This window comes from Grus americana, chromosome 11, assembly GCF_028858705.1.
Source record: "Grus americana isolate bGruAme1 chromosome 11, bGruAme1.mat, whole genome shotgun sequence".
Lineage (NCBI taxonomy): Eukaryota > Metazoa > Chordata > Aves > Gruiformes > Gruidae > Grus > Grus americana.
In genome coordinates this window covers 4,424,312-4,441,408 of record NC_072862.1, presented here as the reverse complement: position 1 = coordinate 4,441,408, position 17,097 = coordinate 4,424,312, and the positions used below count along the sequence as shown (strand labels likewise).

General features: G+C 42.6%; 1 long non-coding RNA gene across 1 annotated transcript in view; it reads left to right on the top strand.

The window, feature by feature from the left end:
* Window positions 1-17,097, top strand: part of LOC129211366 (uncharacterized) — a 208,597-nt gene that overhangs the window by 63,946 nt on the left and 127,554 nt on the right. The window contains exon 3 of the long non-coding RNA XR_008578824.1: window positions 8,933-9,157. This is a non-coding gene — a long non-coding RNA (uncharacterized LOC129211366). The remainder of the gene's footprint in view (window positions 1-8,932; window positions 9,158-17,097) is intronic.

Genomic DNA, 17,097 nt, shown 5'->3' with positions numbered 1-17,097 from the left:
CCCATGCAAACACCTGACGTCCGATCTGCAGGCTTCTCTCGTCTCTGCTGTGTCCCTTCTCGCCCTGCGTACCCTTGCCCAACACGTCTTGTGTACAGCTGCAGAGGCCCCTGCCAAGGGAGGGAGCATCCCTCTGGGTCGTGGTTCTGGAGCCAAAGGGGCTCTCAATCTGTGAGGAGAGTTTTGGATCAATGTTATTGCAATTGATTAAGGAAACAGGTTGGGTCTCGGTTCACAGGTCTGGAGTTGTGTTTGCAAGGAGCAGTATTTGAGTATATTGTCTGTTACAATAACTGGTACCACTTGGTCAGGTGAACTTATGTGTGAATTTGAACTGTAGCTTGTTGGGAGGGAGCAGAATTCACCAAGAAATGATTCCATTCTTGGAGGCAGTGCCTGGGTTTAGGACCAGAGGAGTTATGGAACTGCAAGTATTTAACTGGAGTGTCTTCTGTAGAAGAGTGTGGGAGAATGACAGAAGCGTGGACCACAGCTTTAGGTTTTTTTTTTCTAAAGCTTTAAGAGCATATAGGTTATCACTATTGCTTGTCAATCCTGAGCTAATTAAGCTTGGAGAAAACGTCACTAGACTGATGCAAGCTCTTTATCCAACACACACTCAAATGAGTTTCTTGGAATGACATGCAGAGCTCTTAATAGCGCTGTCCTATTTGGGAGAAATCTGAAGAACAACATCTGAAAATCTAGAGAGGGTGTATCCATCGGTGGAGGAAAACTTATTCTTTGGTTTGTCCTTATTTATTGGATTTGATTGTTGCAAAGAAGAACAAGCAGTGCAGAAACTGCTTCTACTCTTGGCTGAGAAGCAAGAGCTGTGGCATGCAAAGATTAGAGCATGCAAGTGTATTGAAATTGGAAAGATACTTCTGTCCAGATCAGAAGAAGCATTTGACTGCATTTAGCAATTTGTGCATGACTATGCTAGCTATTCTGTCACTTAAAGATTGAGTGGGAGCTGGGATCCTGCTGCGGCTGTAGCAGGAACAAAGGGTGTTATAAACAGAAAAACCCTCTCCTGCAATTTCTTGTGGCCAACGTAAATGTAAACATGGGAGGTGTAAACAAGAAGGAAATAAGGTACTGAGAAACCTTTTCAAATTGAAATGCCACACGGCTGTTGCCTGTTGGCTGTGCTCTGCATACAGCTAATGAGAAGAGAGTCATGCCTATTTTCAGCCTAATCAGTGAGCCTAGGATTGTCAGGATGATTAGAGCTGGGGTGTACCACAGGCAGAAGAGAAGGGCTGGAGGGTGGATTGCAGAGGGCACTGCCTGATGTTGGTGGCATCCCAGATGAGTGGGCTGGGCATGGGTGATATGTGGGTGTCAGGGCTCAGGAGGAGTGTGAAGTTTGGGAGAGGATTTCTGGCTTGCGTTTACAGCTTGCCGTGACAAGCTGGTACGGGTGCTGTGCTCTGTGAGAACGGAGCAGTGACAGTTGTGTTATTCTGGCTCAAATACTGCTGAACTTAAGAGCTTCTCAGCATTGTTGCTGTTGTTGCCGATATTCTGTAATTCCCCCCCTGTGGCTCTGTGACGGCAAACTTCTGTCATATGGCTCTTCAGTGTGGGAACCATCTTCTCATCTAGAGCGGTAGGGAGGGATGTGCGCAGTGCTTCCGCGGCGGGATTTTGCTGTTTGTTTGCAGTCTCTCAACAACGTGATTGGTAATGTAGTAAGAAGCTTTAGAAATCTTGGTAAAGCTGGAGGGGAGTTTCCCCTTTCCTTTATTGCTGACCTGTGGCAGGTAACTCAGGAGCACTCGAGCTAGGCTGGCTCCTTGGTTGCTCCTGTGCAAGCCATGGCTTTTCCTTCTGACTTCTCCCACCTGAAACATGCTCTTTTCAAGGTCTGCTGTTTTCCTTGCACTTCAGGGTACTGACACTTCCCAGTTTGTGTGCTGCTCTTCTCTTGCTTTGCTCCCTTTTTAGTGCAGGAAGTCTCCCGGTGCGGGAGGAGTTAACTGCAGCGTTGTGCAACTGCCAGGCAGTTTGGTTTCTGGTGTCCTTGTTAAAGAGGAGACATTGGCTTGTAAATATTCATCTCTGAGGTATGATTATGCCTTAGACCACACTGGCTACAGACGTCTTCCTGTAATGTATTTTGACAGGGCTGAGTTGATTAACGAAGCTAGAAGCATGAGAAGGAAAATTCTGGGAAGCTCCTATGCTACACTTAAAATATCTCATCTAAATTAATATTTCTGAAACATATTGTCTACTTTAAATTTAGGCCCAGGGGAGAAAATGTGCTGAATACATATGAGTAGTCTGATTTGCTTCCCAAGCTCAGCAAGACTGTGCTGGTGAAGGGCAGCAAGAAGCTTTGGAGAGGGAAACTAGAAGTGTAACATTTCTAGCTGTCGGATGACGACACTGGGCCGTTAAGGAAATGGTGGAAGAACGGAGTATCAGCATCTCAAAAGCCCTTTGGTGTTGCCTAATGCTGTCCCTTTAAGGAGTGCTGTGTTGATGTAATGAGTTCTTGAGGTAATGACTTTTTAATGTATTTAAGGGAAACAAGACCACCCTGATTAGCTGTAGTTTTATTTTCAAAAGCAGTTATGATTACTGAAATGTTGTCACGTGCTATGAATCACTCTGTTCTGTGGCCAAGGTATCACAGGCTTGCTACAAAACCATTAATTTTAATGGTTAGGCCTCAAAATTTCTTTCCTATTTTGAGGCAGCTTGGCAGCTGAACCAAGCGTAAACATATTGGTGCATACTTTCCTACGGGAATCAATGTCCTGGTAGCCTCAATGTAAAGACTGTGAGATCCTGTATCTCATAGTGGCTATAGGGCTGGGAAGGGGGATGCTGTGAGGACAGAGGAGTCTAAGGCACATCCTTCCGTGGTCGGTGGTCCTACCTCCACACCGTCCCGTTGTCCATCCCTGGTAGCTGTACAGGCTGAGGACCTGACCTGAAAAAAGCTGTTGGTTTTCTTTTTTCCTGGTTGGATCACTATGGAGATCCTATTTGTCATCAGGCAGAATTCATGGGGGAGAGATCTTCCCAAGGAGCTGTGTAATATTTGTGGGGAAACCTATGGAGTAGTCTCTGTCTCGTGGAGAAATGCATTGGGGCGCGTTCTCCGACAACTCCCGTGAGCAAACCTGTGTTACTTGCCATAAAAATCTGCCATGGGATGTGGATGCTCCAGGAGTTGTATTGTGCCTTGAAAAAGCTGTTGGTGAGCTTAAAGTGCCAATGGAAATTCTTCATGGTTGAGCTGTAGCTTTTATTCTCCTTTCCATTTTCGTTCTGTATTTATATACGTGCAATGCAGCCTAAAAACACAAAATGGTGAATGTCGTGTCACTGTGCATAAAGTTAAAGGCAAGTTGAATGGCTTGGTGTGAAGAATCTGTAACGCTGTCAGCGTGCTGATGTTTGAGACCTCACTGCACCTTGGACTGAACTTTCTGAAGTGACCAGTGCCTGAGAAAGACACAACAAAAGTTCTGATTTTTTTTGAAGGTGGCTGCATCATTTTAAAAGGTGTTTCAAGCTAAGCACAACAATTTAAGCCACCTGAAATACTAATTTTCAATTTCTTCCACCTGGATGGGGGGCACATGAGTGTCTCTACACCTGCACTGCTTGACAGCCCGGCAGTGGAGGTAAAATACCTTGTTAGGAGTTAAAAGATTAGTCACTCTGCAAAAACTTTGCAGTGAAATGCGATGGAGGTAGAAATACGAGCTGAACTTTAATTCCAAAGACGAGTGGTGCTTCATTATTTGAAGATGTTTGCTACTGTTGTGATCAATATGAGTCGTGCTTTTCATGAGTCTTCATATTCTGCAGTCCTGAGCGCTGTGCTGGGTGTGTATTTCGTTGTCAATCTCCTTTAACTCATTCTGTGTTCTCCAGCATTAATCTTTTCTTGTCAATGTTTTCTAAATCTAATCCAGTGCAGCCTGTGGAAAATAAAGCAATTGTTTCAATTGATGGTTTTGAACAAAATAAATCATAAATCAGTACATAATCTTTGAAACCTCGTTTCATCTAGAAAGAGGGTTCCCCCCCCCCCCCCCCGAATGTGATTATAGAGCATAGATTAGAAATACGCAAGAGGACCGTGCCACCTGCAGGTGCTGGTGAGGGGCTGCATTGCTCAGCAGTGTCCAGCACTGGCAAACCTGCGGAGCTGCCTCTCGCACTGGTCGACGGGTGATCCAAATAACCACGCTCAGTTTTCTTTCATACTTCTGCAAGTGAAAGGCATGAAATGTAATAGAATTGTTCTTCCAGAATCCCCACGTTAATCAGTCTTGACTTAATGTCAGTGAAAATGGCTCAGCTGAGGTGGGCTCGGAGGAGTAGAGTTTTCCTTGTTGCCTTTGCAGAAAGCAGCACGTGGCGTATTGGCTTAGGTATTGACTGACGTTCTCTTAATAAGAGGCTGATGTCTTCAGTATGTCTGGGAGATAAAAAGATGGAGCTGTATTTGTGCTGAGGGTGAGCTGGTACATAGTGAAGGCAGTCAGGTTTTGGACTGCTCATTGTCAAATCTTTAGCTCTTTGGGACTATGCTCAGTCTGAATCCCAAATTTGTCAGATTGCTACTACTTTTTTTTTTTTTTTTTTTTTTTTTTGCATCGCCAGAAGCTAAAACTGCTTTTCAAGTTTGAAGCTTCCTACCAGCAAACCTTGAAAACAGTGAGAAAGAGCATGGATGGGAAATGGTTTAAGGAGAACAAAACAAAGTAATAGAAGACAGCATGTGTTGCTAATTACCTGCCATTCTGATTTCTGAAGTAATTTTTCATCCATGAGCTATGTGGTCAAATACAGCGGCAACCAGGAGCGTACGTTCTAGCTTGTGGGCATGTTAAATACTGGGAATTGACGTTATGTCATTGCTACTACAGGTCTTCCGTTTAGAATCGTTGTGCTGTAGCTTGGGGAGTGCTGCTGGAGCTGGGTAGTTCATCATAAATCGTAATTGCATAAAGATGATCTGCAGTAGCTCCCCAGACTCAATTTCCACTTGTAATTGGCAGATGAAAGAAGACTCAGAACAATTATCTGATATTAATTACGTCAGAGACTTTTTGGATTCTCCTCGTCTTTAAAGTCTCAATTCTTGACATGACTAGAGAGCTTTGTGCAGGGAAAGGGGGAGGGAGAAGGTAACTCTCAGCAGGTCTAGTCAGCAGCTGTCTTGTGCACTTTGCATGGTAGAACTTCCTTCAGCAGCTGTAGCCCTTGAAGTCTCATGATGTCCAAACGCCGCGTCGGTGTATTAGGTCAGTAGCATCTGGGCCTTGGTGCTAAGCAGAGGGCTCAAAGCTGAGCGTGTGGTGCCCTGCCAGGCATTCGCAGTATCCAGTGCAGTCCTGCCTACTTATGCCTGTAAGAAGATGTAATCTCTTCATTTAAATATTTATGCATAGTGGGATGAAAACTATTAGCAGGTACTGAAAATTCAACCCCTGAAACAGAGTAGCTGTGCCATACCCACTTCGGTGGAAGAGGAGCATTCCGCAGCTAAGACTTTTATTGGATAATTTATGCTGTGAGGATAAAAAAGGAGATGTGTTTTTAGTGTGCTATGGACACCTCTAGTATACCAAAGCTTTAATTATCCATATAGTGTAGCTGCTCTTGCAGGTGAGACTACAATAATGCAAACCTTATTTTGGCAACATCTTCTCATAATGTATGAGAACGTTAAGTAGGAGAAACACTAATGTACCTGTGCCCTGATAAAACACCTCCTCTCTCAGCCACACTGTCTGCGGTTGCTGAATCGCGTGCACTGGGAGGCAGTGCAGAGCTCCACTAATTCCAGAGCAATCCTGGATCGGAGCTCTCTGCTGGAGGTATGTTATGCATAGGATGTGCGGTTTATCTTTCGGGCTAATGCAGACTGTTCCTGAACTCTGACGATCCTGCTTTTTCTTTGCCCTCTCTGATGTCCAGCTTTGCGGCAGCTGTGGCATGGGATGGCAAGGGAAAGTAGGAGTAGTAGTCCTTACACAAGGAACTAATCTGCAAACTGAGGGCAAAAGGATGCTTTGTGTCTTGTTCCAGAGGGTGTAAAGCCCACTGGAGAGTATCGGTAGTTTGATGTAAAGCTGGAGCAAGCTGCAGGTGAAAATGGGCATACGTCGTGACTTCTGCTGTGGACAGAAGTTACAAGATTGAGTTTTCTCTGGATTTTTTTTTCACCCTATGGTTTGGTCTGTAGTGGGTGTAAGGGCTGAGTTGGTGCTTCAGCTGCGCAGCACGTGGGGCATCAAGTTTAGTTGCTTTCATTTCTCGATGCCTTTTTCATGAAAATTCTATGGCATGTAGTATATTTGCCACCTCTACTTGTCCCCCAGGTTTACTGGAATCCAGGCAAAGGCTTCCACACTAATGCAAGAGGACAGATGGAGGCACAACGTGATCAAATATAAACCTTGTTTTCTTAGGAAGGTAGGCAGGGAGAGTGGAAGTAGTCAGATATAAATGCATACCTCCCTTACATTGCTCCTGTTTGATCAAGCCCCAGTGTCTGTGGGGCCGTGAAGAGAAACCGTCCTCTGAGGGTAGCATGAATAATGGCACTTGCACCCTTTTAAAGCAGGGTAATAATATGCAATATTTATTGTATTTGCTTGAATGCTCCAAAATTAGCTTTCAGGCAAGGCACCTATGCTCGGCCTGGCCCCTGGAGGGCACCAACAGCCAACATTACATTTTTTACTTGCCTCTTAGCTATTGCCCACTGACGTACAGCACTATGAACATGGCAAATGTATCGCCACGTATAGATTAAATTGAACTTGCTTTGCCTTGCATAATTTGGAAATTCAAAAGACCAATTTCTTAGTGTAATTGAAAACCGCTACATTTCAGGCTTATTCACTGAATCAGTATTTCCACTTAGAATTAAAATTAATCTTTCTACCTTTAAACAAGATAACGAGGGTGTAGTTATATTTACTCAGCCTTTTAACAATCAGGTTCAGCGTAGCTGCATATGATTAACTACACACACACAATTGCAAAAGGTTAGTACGGGCATGACTCAAGTCATAAAGGAAATTAATCTCTTAAGGCTGAAAATCTGAACCGACAGTTCAACGCTCAGCCTAATGCCTGAGTCCCTCTGGAAGGGAAAAGTAAAAAGGAAGAGGAGGAAGATGAAATGACCAGCCCTACAAAAGAGCCATGTCATCTTATGTGTACTTCCTTCTGGATTTTTTTTTTTTTTTTTTTTTTTAAAATTTAGCCTGGAGTCCTCTTGCTTTAAAGTTGCATTAATGCAACTTTACTGAATTGCTTCCAACACCTGTCAAAAAGAGACATGATATCTGAGTGTGTTTGTGGAGCACATCTGTGCATCTGGATTCTGTGTGTGGGCTGGTCAGCTGGAAACACAAATTTGAGGTTTGCTCTTGGAAACATTTATCTGGAGCACACCCTGCTCTGCATCACAGGCATCTGACGTGGTGGGTAAATGGGGTGGTAAAAATCCCTAATTCTGTGAAATACCAATAGATGGGTTATAAGAGCTCACCTTTATAAAGAGAAGCCTAAGGGATAATTTGACCAGTATCATCCTAAGTTCAGGCACCTGAGACTTTATGTGGACTCACTTGGAGGGGCTTGGACTGACTCTTCTCTCCATAGATTGTGTAACAAGGCAGAGCTGATGAAGTTCAGGAGAATTAAACTGGACCCACAAAAATGATCAAGTTTTGGTAATAGAAAGCTTTTCAGTGTCACTAGTACAAGGCTGAATGTCCAAAAATGTCAAATCTGCAGAGAACGAAGCCAGGGAGCAGCTGATGCAGGCTTTGGTGGATTGTCCATGACTTGCAATGTCCAAATGGAGATCAGATACCCTTCTGAAAGCTCAGCTCTAATTCCAGGATCAATTATGGGAAGTCAAATCCGCCCTATGTTATACAGGAGGTCAATATGAAGAATGTGATTTTTTTTTTTTTAAATGCATTAATATGAAAGAGAAGTTGCACAAGGTCACATCAGAGAGGTTTGAGGGCAGACGCTGTTCTGCTGCGCTGCCTTTTTGCAGGAAGGTGCTGAACAAGTCCGTGTGCCCTGCAGACATTTTGCCAGCACCTTCTGTGGGACTGGCTTCTCTGATGCTGAGAACTTGCGGTTGTTTGCCCAGTAGCTCGGAGGCACGGTGGATGAAAGGTTGTCATGGTTGTCCCTGCAGGCTGACCCACAGGGAAGCAGATAACTCGTACTGTGGTTCAGCTGGCCTTTGCTGAATGCAGGAAGATTCAGGGGATGTTTCATTCTTTTTGAGGGGATGGGAGGAGGTAAAAAGATTGTCAATGGGAACAGCTGACACTCAGACAGCACAGTTTAACAGCAGTTGGGCTTGTGGTCTCTGACAGCATGCCAGTAATCCACGTGAGCTGATGTGATGCTCTTTTATTGCCGGTGAAGCTAAGTTGTGTTTCCTTGCATTAGCAACAGTCTAAGGCTGTGCACGTAGGCAGCTGGTACACAGTACCTGCTTAAGCTGTGCTTGCTTGATTTGTGTATGAGTGTGAGACTGCATATAGAGGGCACCCTTCAAAATAAATGTTGTTAATAACTAGATGTTAGAGCGTCGTGAGCAACAGCTGTACAGAGATACCCCAAGGTGGGGTTGTAGGTGCGTGTTTGGGTTGCACTGTCACAACTTCTTAGCTGAACCTGGCCTGCCAGCTGGCTTGTGCAAACAGGCAAGAGGCAATTTTTCGAACAGGCTTCTGCTTTGTGGTCTATCGAGCGATCTATGGCTCGTGCTTCATTAACTGAAACTTGCATTCTCATTTATACTTGCACAAAAAGTGAATATTCAATTTTACGCATGTGTTTACACTCTAAAGAAGGGTAAAGTAGTAATTTGATTGCTGCTCTGCTAATTGTGCTCCCTCTCATTCATTTACAGGTCTGGACCAGGTTACCTCTGCATCTGTCTCTGTTGCAATGGCAGAAAGCACAAGCCAGGATGGTGTGCAGACTGTTTTAATTTGTGCTGGGGACTGTCTTTGGCTCTATGAATAAGAAAGCATCTTTAAATACTCCCTGCCTCTACTGAGCTGAGTGCTCCTGATTTCCAGCCCTGCAGTGCAGGTATGCACTTGGCCAGCAGGATCAGAACTGGGCCTCCGAGGTAAGTGTGAGCAAATTTATAATGAAGTCATTAAATTCATGTAAGTTGTTCTTTGTCTGTCCAGCATCTCAAATTGGACCACAGACTTCACATTTCAAGTAGTAACGTTACTCTGCTGTTGAACTAGCGTGGCGATGGCGGGTGGGACTTGCTAGTTCTTCTGGCGTCTTCACTGTGGGCTGTAAGTCTGTCAAGGGGAATCTGCGTTTTGGATATGAGAAGAGTCAGGGATAGAATTTGCTTGGGTGATATCACAAGCAGTCCTCATGCTACTTTTAACTCATAGGGACTAAGTAGAGAGTCATCTATCCCCTGAATTACTCTACTGTGCCCAGCATAAACTGGAAAGAGAAGAGATTGTGTCCTAATAGACTTTTTTGGAAAGACTAGCCATTGAGCTTGTTGTGTGAAACCCTCCTCTTGAGTTACTAAGGCATTTTATTCTGGATGGCATCCTGCATATGTTTTTCAGTTGCAGGCTGGAATAATTCCAGGGAAGCTGCTCTGTTCTGTTGCCTAATTAATAATACATCTCTTTAAAAAATAAATAAAAAATCAATGCATATTTAACTGATAAGCTAGAGTAGCTTCAAAAGCACTGTTTCAGTCCATGAGCTGCATAATACAGTGCTGTGTTACTCTGAAAATCCTAACTAGAACAAAACTTTGGACGTGCGAGTTTGCATTATGCTTCTAAAGTAGTTGGATGGTTTAATGTGTTGACTTTGCATGACTTTTTTTCTCTCTTGGAGAGAAAGGATGGAAAATACAAAGTGCAGTAGCTTAGCAAGCTAAGTGAACTAGGGGAGGTAAAAACCTCCTTCGTTCCCTTTCTGAAAGGGATTTGTAATGAAGATGAAACCTCTGGCAGCAAGGTGAAGTCGTAAAGCCGTTACCCAGCATTACCTCATCCTCAACCAGCTGTTAGTCAACAAGCCGCTCTGGAAAGCAGCTTATGTGGCTGTTCCCTTCTGTTGAGGAATGCAGGGTAAAATTAGGTGTAAAACTAGGATTTGGGAGAGGATTTTAATCTACTGCTATCACTGTCACTGTACCACACCAGGCAGTGCTTTTTCATTGTGCAGTTTCTCATAATGAGGTAAGAACTGAGCTTTCAGCATGAACTTTTACCATTGTCACTTCAGCTGATTCTTGTAAAAGCTGCTGACACCTTGTTTGTAATACTCGCCTTTACTGGGGGAGAAGAAAAATTCATTATTGCAAAGACCAAATAACTGTGAAAAGCCAGGTTGTTTTTCGATTAATTTGTGGCAGTTATTCCTCACCAACACAGATTGTTGACGTGGGGAGAGTAAATGACGTGGAGTCCCCTCACGAGCATCCCCAATAGACAGTTTCCTCTTGGTTTTTTTTGGTTGTGTTTTTGTGTGTGTGTGTGTCTGGGTGTTTGGTGGCTGTGTGGTGGTTTGGTTTTTTTTTGGGGGGGGAGTGGTGTTTGGTTTGGTGGGGGGATTTTTGGTGTGTGTGTGTGTTTGGGGTTTTTTTTTTGACAAATCTGCTTCTTGCTCCTTACTGTGTCAGGGAAGGGAAAAGTCTTAAGTTTTGTTTTCCTCTGGAAATGTGCTTTGAGATTTAGAAGTATCCATGGTTTCTAGAAGAGTCTTTTGCAGAGGTGATGGAAAGGCTCTGCTTGCTTCTGCTGTGCTGCAGTCTCTCGCTGCTGCTCTTGCTCCCTGGCTGCCCAGCCTGGCACTCTGTGTGCATCTCCCAGCCTCTTTTTTCTAATGAGGTATCCCCAAAAACTCCCAGGGCACATTGGATCTCCCAGCCTCTGTGTTTTTCACGTGATTCAAGGAGTAGCAACAAAGACAAAAGTCAAACAGTTGTCTTCTCTGATGCTCAAGAGCATCCTTCAGGAGTGAGCTGTGAACAGGTGAGCAGCACCAGGTACTACTCGTGGCAAAGTGGCATTAGGGATTCAAGGCTTGGGCTATGATGAGACCAAAATAAGCATCTTGCAACGAAAACAAGGATTGCTTTGATGAAAGCTGAGGCTTTAATTTAATTTGCATGGGATCTAGATGGATGGCCTGTGTGATCAAAACAGATTGTGTTGTAAATAGGTTCACAGGGAAACTGAGCGATGCCAAGTGGAAGGAGCTCAGTTCATGGGCTCAGAGATGTGATCTAATCCTAAACTGTAGCAGGAGTGTGTGGGGCAAGATGCAGGCAGCTTTTCATCTTCTGGGCTTCAATCACGAGCTTTGAAAGCCTGTAGACAGTTCAGCTGTGTTGTATTTTTCCTGGAGGGTAGAGGTAGTGGAGAGGTAACTGCATGCTACGCAAGATATAGAAATCTCCTGTGGTGCCGCATACACCTCTGGAGCAGGAGGAGTGCTTTGATTTGACTGTACCTGAAGTGCTCTCATGGACTATCATAATGTAAGTCAATTTTGGTCCCAGTTAACAAACAAAACTCAATCATCTTGAGGATGTCCAAAATGGAATATTTTAAGAGTCACAGAGGCCATTGATTTAGTAAACTCTAACCCCCATCTCCTCCCAGTGTCTGAAAGATTTATTAAGAGAGTTCAGAAGCACAGGTGGTCAGTATATACACAGGACAAGAATCATTAGGATGGATTCTTTAAAGTCATTGCCAGCATTTTCTAAAATACTTTTCTCAGACAAATGACTTCTACAAGCAGAGATAAGCTTTATTTGAAAGATATTAAATCTTCTTATCGCTATGAACTAGATCTCAGAAAGGCCAAAGATTCCATTTTTCAGTAATCTAGTCCATGGGAGCCTTCTGGCTGCGTTAAAGGTGAAAATTAACTTACTCAGCCAGTAAGTTAATTGATCCTTACGGGTCCCTTCCAACTCGAGATACTCTATGATTCTATATTAAGCATGAATGATTTTGGGAGCCTTGCCAGTAAATGACTTGGAGAATTCAAATGCAAGATCTCCTCCAAAATGGTGTTTAAACTCTTTATTTGTTTCCCCAATATCTCCCAGGTTGGGTATCAAGCTATGTTAGTTAAACCTTTATCGCTTCTGCAAAAATTAAGTCTTTCAAATGGACAACTTTAAAGATTTAAAGATCTCTGTGTTTCAGGGGTGCTTTTAACAGATGCATCTTTGCTGAAATGCTCCTTAGCACAATTGCAATTGTTGATCTACTGCCCTTCAGAACTGGCCTCCAAGCTGAATAATGGAAATTGCCCCAACTTCTGTGTGCGTTCCCAGCTTCTTAAAGATGGTGATTGCAACAGCAGGGAAACCAATAGCTCTGTGGTACCTGAAAATGGGATTTATCTTGTACCAGTCATGAGTTCCTAAAGAATCTTGGAAACAGCATTTTTAGTTATCAACTCCAGTTCCTGATTTTGTGAGCAACTGCATAACAGAATCACGGTAAGATAATCTGGAAGGATGTTAGAGAGGTCATGTAACTCATCCATCAGCCCCACGGCAGGATCAACTATATATTAATCCTGACAGATATTTATTCAATGTGTTCTGAAAGATCTCCAGTGGTAGAGAGATGCTCAGCTAATCTATTCTGTCTCCTCAGCCCTGCCATTAGAAAGGTTTTATTGACGTTTACCCTGAATCTTTCTTCTTGTAATTAGTCAAGAAAACTGAATAACTTGTCTTATTTGTCACAAGTATGGAAAAAAGCTTATATTCTGGTCCATGTATATGAAGTCTTTGAGGTTCCCCCATGAGTCGTCTTCTCTTTAGGGTACACAACCCTTATTGTTTTTAATCTTCCTTCATGTCATGCTTTGCAAATCTCCGATTAGCCTCATTGCACTCCTGTTACTCTCTCCGGCTAGTCTGTATCTCTCTTGATCTAGAATATCTTTCTCAAGTGTTTAAAATAGCATCCATCACCCGCTTTTGATTCAGTAACTGTTTGAAATATGTTTGCTTTCAAGCTTAAAGTAAACAAGTACTATTATTAAAATATTATTTCCTCTAACTGGGAGATTAGTCTTCCATAGTAACAGAAGTCCTGGATAAAATTAAACCTAATTCTAAACATTATTTTGGAAACGAATGTGCGTTTTAAAATGAAATTGGGGATTGAAAGCAGGCTTTAACAATATCCAACCTTAGGATTTTTCCGCAGTGATTTGGACCCAAACAGCTTCGGTCTTTGACCTTTTTAAACTGACATTTCCCTACCTCCTTTACCTGTTTGCTCTTCTGTGAACACCCAGTTTTTCAGTCATGATTGCTATTTTTGTGTGTGTGTGTTTCAATTCTTTATAACAAGTTCCAGATCTCGCAGCCAGTGTGCGAGCACTTTCTTGTGGAAGATGCTCATTCTTATTTGCACGTGCTCTACAACATGACACCTTATTTCATGACAATGACGTTTGTTGCTGATTTTGCCACATGAAACTTCTGTGGAGCCTTTTTTTTCCTCCTGCAATTAAAGCCTGCATTGTAGTTACTGCCTTTTGTTTCTTATGAACTCATCAGGGGAGGAATATAATCAGATAATATTTGAAATTATAATCTTGGCTAAGACAAAACATAAAAATATGAGGTAGTCATCACCTTAGATTAGCATTCCAAAGCTTATAAGTAGACAGGCCAAATAATCTGCGCTCATTTCTGAGCAGCAATTTAGGATTCTGGGGAATCAGATATCGCACTAAGCAGCTTTGAGGAAATAACTCGGTTAATCAAGGTGGGAGAATAAAGCTGCAAAAGCAGAGGCTGGGGCGATTTGCAATGCATATATTCTTCATCCTGCTAGAAAATTAGGGGTGTGCAGAGATAGAACTGGCAATGATAAAACGTAGGTAAAAGTTTGGGATCAAAGGAGACCGCTTGATCTCTTAAAACCAGTCCAGAAGGCTCTGCAAAACCTCTGGCTCTCGCCTAGTGAGCCTCACCACACGCCCGGTGCGGGCACAGTAACAAACTCCAGACCTTTCCACGAAAGTGAAAAAAAATGTGATGTGCCAGAGGGGAAAGCAAGAAATAGGAAGCTCTCGCTGATGTCTTCAACTACTGAATTAGCAGCAAATTTGTTAGCTAAAAAAAGTCCAGCTGCTGCTAAGAAATGGGTTGCTTTCCCAACTTCAAAGCCTCCACCACGCTGTCCAGGGCGGATAATTCCTTCTACGAACAGTCCATGTAACTCCTCAGTGTGTGAGCGAGATGGACCAAGTGAGCTCCTGGTAGAGGTATTTTTTTTAGTCTTGAAAAATTGTTGAACAGTTTGGGTTTAAGGTGCGAGGATACCTTTTTGAAAGGTTTTTATGGAAATTGCTTCTGTAACAGGGCCAGAGCTAAACCTTTCTGCACAGCACTTGCAGAAGGAAATGACCATCTGAGTTATAGCTGAAGAAAATTGACTTTATTACCTAAGCCATGCTTATTTTCTCAGAAACCTTGTTCTTCAGGAGGTGCGCCGGGGGCTTCTCCTAGAAAGGGTTTTCACTTCTGAGCGTGGCTTGATCTTTCTTGGCAAATCCCTTCCGTCGTGGGCCTGTTGCGAGGGAGGGAGAGGGGGGCTTAATTAAATGGGTTACAAAAGTGTGTGTTGCAGTTTGCGTTCTCCAAAGCGGGGAAGGGAGAGACAACTTGTAGGGAGAGTTTGGGCTCAAATTCTTATGTTTATGTTTATTACCCCTTCTCTGAATGAGCGCATAGGCACAAAGGCGCTGAAGTTGGTAAAATTTTGGCTAATTTTTGTAACAGTGAAGCTTCCAAAATTGCTTCATCTTTATGCAAGCTGGCTTTCTGAAGTGTTGGCATTCCGTGACATGCTGCACACTGTGCTAAATTCAGCAGGGTTTTTTTATGTTGAAGTGGAGCTACAATAATTTCTGAAGTCTGTGACTTGTTTCAATTATTTACTTCTGCAAAAAGATTTTTATAAATCCTCCTTTCTCTTTCATATTATTAACTTTCTTGTCAAACTCTTATTTCAACCACAGAGACAAAGATGGATCTTTCCTTTATAGCTCTGCAAAGTTAGATTTACTTGTTTGACCTGTTTCAGTGTGATTGAAAGCTAATCTGTCTCCTTTTTATTGGCTTTTGGTAAAGCATGTATTTCTTTGTTTCCCTTTTTCATTCTGCATTGTCTTGTGAAAATAAGTAACTTCAAGCTGTAAAAAAAATTATCCTCCTACAGGAAAGAAAAAAAAAGAAATGACAACCCTTAATCCAATCCAAGAGAAGGTTTATGTCTTTAATTAGCTTCTTGGATTGTATTCATGTATGATTCAAATAAAATGAACTATGAGCAATAATAAAGGTCCTGTGGTCACCTCTGACCTTGCAGAGAAGAATGCTAAAGCCAGAAAGCCTTTTTGGCTCAACATCAGTGACAACTGCTTGCATTTGTCTGTCTTTGGAGCTAACTTTTTGCCATAAAAAGCATGTGGACTGCTCCCACTGCAGTTAACTTCCTTGGCCAAGGGCATGATTTGGCTTGTGGGCTGTTAGCTCCAAAGACTGATATTTGAAATAGTGTTGCACTCTGCTTTCTAATTAGTCCTTTCAGTGCTCTAATCCTAGACTATATGTTTCCAACCCCTCTGCAAGGGTTATTTACTATTGTTTTTTAATGCACTTGAGGACATAAAATGGCTTTTGTGTTATGCTAGAGTTTTAAAGCTAGTATTACTATTTATAGAGGCTGTTAATGCTTTGCCTTACTCAAGCTGATGATCTTGTGATCATCCATGGTATCATGTTAGGCAGAGAAAATTTTGCCCCATATATATGTCGTTCCTCTTTAGAAGCAAACAGCTGAATGAGGGTTACATCCAGGGATATTGATCCTGGGACTGATTTGGATTGAAGGTGCTGACTCACAGCAGCAAGCCCCAATTGACCAGTGTTTTCTTCCCTCCAGCATCTCCGTGCTGTCTCTAGCAAGCTCCTGACCCTCTACAGCAGGGCCAGAGCTTCAGAGCCGTGTTGCCAGACTTAATGTATTGCTATTTGCAGTGTGTTTGCAGAGTCACAGGTAGGGAACGCCAATAAAATCTGCACGCTCACTACTTGCAGTAGTTAAATTTATCAAGGCGTTTTGCTATATTTTCTATTCAATGGCTTCCACTATATCAGAGTGTAAATGAGTACTATAGCCACTTTTTGCTTGTCTTCAGGGATGAAATGCCGTTTCTCTGGCACATAAGGGGCAGGTTCAGGTGGCTGATAGAGCAGTGCAGTGTATGGCTAATATTCACTGCTGCTCTATTGCTAAATGCGTGGAATCTCATTAAAACCAACAGGATTGTAAACAAAGTAAAACAAATGCTGCTAAAATTAGCAGCTGTTCAACCTGCCAGTTAGTGATAGAAAAATCTTCAAACGACCTGGGTTTCACAGTGTTTTAAATATGGTCTTTGAGTTCTGTAGTTCATATTTTTGGGTTGAAAGCATATAGATACATATTTTCATTGATGTTCCTGTTCATTTTTTTAGGCATATTTTGTTCTGGTGTTACTGAGATTTAATAATGCAGTCCTGACATTCATTAAATATGTGCACTTTTCATATGGGCTTTTAAAAAAAGTTGTAAATTGCAAATTAATGATGTTTATTTAGCACTCTCACCTTATTTATGAAATCATAATTTTTTGGTACATTCATTACAGTGCTGCTTACCTGTAAAACGGTATTGCAGTCACCTGCCGTCCAAACATCCTACCAACAGTCTTCAAAACCAACCCACCCACCCCCCCCCCCAAACTCCTGTTTAAACCAGGCATATTGATGTAGAAGGCATCCGAGTACAACAGTAACCCTCACCCTGAAATCAAATGGCGAGATAATATAACCTTGAAGAGCTGAAAAATATTTCAGAGCACAGATGCACGTTTCCGAATGAGAAGTTGGGTTCAGAAAGCAGTTATGACAAAGTTCAGCATCCAAGGTTAATTCGTGAATGTTGAGGCAATTGTGGGGTAAGTGGAAATTTCAGCTTTGTGAAATGG